This window comes from Orycteropus afer, unplaced genomic scaffold, assembly GCF_000298275.1.
Source record: "Orycteropus afer afer isolate SDZICR_OR568_19922 unplaced genomic scaffold, OryAfe1.0 scaffold00206, whole genome shotgun sequence".
Taxonomy (NCBI): domain Eukaryota; kingdom Metazoa; phylum Chordata; class Mammalia; order Tubulidentata; family Orycteropodidae; genus Orycteropus; species Orycteropus afer.
Window position 1 is genome coordinate 3042722 of NW_006921793.1, and position 3719 is coordinate 3046440.

Sequence of the window (3719 nt, forward strand, 5' to 3'; positions counted from 1 at the left end):
AAGAAAGGTTGGGCAATCCTACTTCCGTAGTGATACTGCCTCGGAAACCCAAGGAGGGGTCGCTATGAGTCGGGGCCGACTCGACGGCATATAACAACAACAACAACATATATATGTATATGTATATGTGTATATATATAAGCTTTGCTGGTTTTGTTTCTCTAGAGAACCCAGTCTAACACATAGACCAAGAGGCAGTTGTTCAAGCAAAACAAGGGGGTACAGAATGGTTTTAAATTAGGAAATGTGTGAGTCAGGATTGTATTCTTTCACCATATTTATTTGATCTGTGGGAGCTCTGGTAGTGTAGTGCCTCAGGCATTTGACAGCTAACCAGAAGGCTGGCAGTTCAAACTCACCAGCTACTCCTTGGAAGGAAGGCTGGGCAATCTACTTCTGTAGAGGTACTGCCTCAGAAACCCAAGGAGGGGTCGCTATTGATCGAGACCAACTAAACGGCACTGTTTTTTTTTTTTTTTTTATTCAATCTGTATGCTAAGAAAGTAATCAGAGAAGCTGTACTATATAAAGAAGGTGGCATCAGGATTGGAGAAAGACTCATTAACAACATGAGATATGCAAATGACACAACCTGATGACTTGAAGCATTTACTGATGAAGATCAAAGACTACAGCCTTCAGTATGGATTACACCTTAATATAAAGAAAAAGAAATCCTCACAGCTGGACCAGTAAGCAAATTATAGTAAGTGGAGAAAAGAGTGAAGTTGTCAGGGATTTCATTTTCCTTGGCTCATCAATCAATACCCATGGAAGCAGCAGTCAAGAAATCAGATGACAGACATATTGCAATGGCAAATCTGCTGCAAAAGACCTCTTTAAGATGTTAAAGAACAAAGATGTCACTTTGAAAACTAAGGTAAGCCTGACTCAAGGTGTGATATTTTCAATAGTGTCATATGCATGTGAAAGCTGGACAATGAATAAGGAAGACCACAGAAGGATTGAGGCATTTGAATTGTGCTGTTGTCAAAGAATACAGGAAATACCATAGACTGCTGGAAGAAGGAATAAATCTGTGTTGGAAGAAGTACAGCCAGAATGCTCCTTAGAATCAAGAAAGGACAGACTTTGCCTCATGTATTTTGGTCATGTCAAAAGGCACTGGTCCCTGGAGAAGGATATCATGCTTGGTAAAGTAGAGGATCAGTGAAAAAGGGGAACACTTTCAATGAGATGGCTTGGCACAGTGGCTGCAATGATGGACTCAAGCATAACAAGGATTGTGAGGATGGCACAGGACCAGGCTGTGTTTCATTCTATTGTACACAGGGTCACTATGAGTAGGGGCTGACTCAATGGCACCTAACAACAACCACAACAATATTCTATCTCATGGATAACTTTACAACTTTTTCCATCCAGTGTTTTAGAGGGTAGGACAAGTATGTTTTCTGTGTCTCCATCTGCGATGATGTAATAGTCTCTCAGTTTCTCAGCCATGAGAAGCCTTGCCCTTCCCGGAGCAATCTCCCATTTATCTGGCTCCTTGAAAGAGGGAATAATGGTTTCTACACAATTGAAAATATCTTTCCTCTATTCCCAATAGCTTAAGAATACTATTTAACTATAAAAAGAAATTATCCGACTCATAGTGACCCCTGCTTGGGTTTCCGAGGCAGTATCACTACCGAAGTAGATTGCCCAAACTTCCTTCTGATCAAAAACATTATGTTAAGTGAAAGAGGCCAAACACAGAAGACTATACAGTATATGATCCCATGTATACAAAATGTCACTAGAAGACAGAAAAAGCAGATTAGAGATTGGCTGAGGTTGGGATGGACCTGGGGAATGACTGCAAATGGACTTGAGGGGTCTTTTTGAGGTTGATGGAAATGTACTAGAACTGGATTGGCGTGATGGTTGCATGATTCTGAATTTCGTAAAAGTTATTGAATCACACAGGTAAATTATATGGCATATAAATCATACCTCAAAAAAGCTGCTTGAAAAAACAAAGAAGGAAAAGAAATTAGGCTCACTTTGGAAATAGGTTGGGGCATGGTTTGCCATATGCTCAGGGACAGGCAAGACAATTGGGTACAGAGGCAGACTCAAATCCAACCCTCTTTCAAATAGATATTCTTTGAGAATTTTCTCGGCAAGTGGGAGTTGAAAGTTTCTTGGGTGAAGGGTGCAGTTTATGGTCCTAAATCAGTGTTGGCTCCAAAATTGTACAACCTACTCTGTAAAACAAAAATCTTGGTCTAATTGGATCTGCCTGTCTGTTTACACTCAAACCCACACCTGGGATTTCACTCTCCACCCAATTGCCTTGTGAGAAACTACTTCTGACCTCACACAGGACTCCTGTGACAGGAGTTCCGGCTCAACACACAGTGGTGTTTCAGCCCCTCAGAGACTCACAGGCAATGCAGTTGCCCAACTTGCCTCTTCCTCAGTCTGGCACTGGGTATATCTGCTAAACCTGTGAAACCAAAGGGAACAACACTTACTGCCTCATGGCTGCTTACTGTGCTGCTAGGAAGCAACAAGGGTAATGAAAGGAGCTGGTTTCCATTTTAAGATAACTATGTACTTTAATTATTCAAAATAGGAAAAGTATAAAACCAGTTTTCATAGAGTGACCAGAAGAGAGAGCTGTCCAATTCCAGCTCCCTCCATCCCATTCTTTTATCCTTCCTCCTTCCCCTCCCTCTTATCTTGCACCCTCTTATCTCTTCTCCCCTCATCTGCTTTCCTCTCATGCATGCTGTATTGGGTACATCACTTGTGCAGGTACTGCTCTAGAAGGTGGTACACAATGGTGAGAAAAATAACTTGGACCTGCCTTCAGAGTGCATGGTTTATTGGGGGAGACAGATATTAGCCAATAATCAGAAAAATAATCAATTCACAATATATAAGCTGTTTAAAGAAAAAATACATTATATAACAGGAAAAACCTAATTTAGAGTGGGGGCCACTAGAATACTCTTTGCCAAGGTGACATTGATTTCAAAGCCTTAAGGGTGAGAGGAGCTGTCAGGTGGAGAGTAGAAACGGGAGCAGAAGCAGTGGGGCCAGCACAGGCCCTGAGGTGACTGGAATTGCTTCCCTGGAGGAATGAAAGGCTTCAGTGGGGGAGGGAGTGGGGGAGGGGTAGGCTGGTGGGACATAAGCCTGGAGAGTCAGACAGGATCTCACAAGAGAAATTTGACATCTCTCCTAACAATCCCCATGGCCTTTCTCCTTTTTGCACCAAAGGCAGCCCCCAAATAAATTTACAGCTTAAGTAAAAACCATGCAGGATATGCAAATATAGCCTCAAAGCAAGTCCCTTGCTCCCTTCCTGACTGCTATGCTTGAGCAACTCCTATTTGTTGTTGTTAGTTGTCATGGAGTCAGCTCTGAGTCATGGTGACCCCAATAGCAGCATGCAACATTGCCAAGTCCTGCACCCTCTTCATGGTAGTTGGTATGCTCAAGTTCATTGTGTAGCCACTGTATGTTTCGAGTGTCTTCCAACATAGGGGGCTCATCCTTCAGCAGTACATGGGACAGTGTTCTGCTGTGATACTAGGGTGCTCATGGGCTGATTTCCAGAAGTAGATCACTAGATCTCTCTATTCTGGAAACTCCATTAAAATCTGTTAACCCGGGGGGGGGCAAGATGGCGGACTAGGCAGAAGGATTGCACAGACCCTCTTCAACAAAGAAAAGGGAAACCAATTAACACAGACACAGAAGATAAT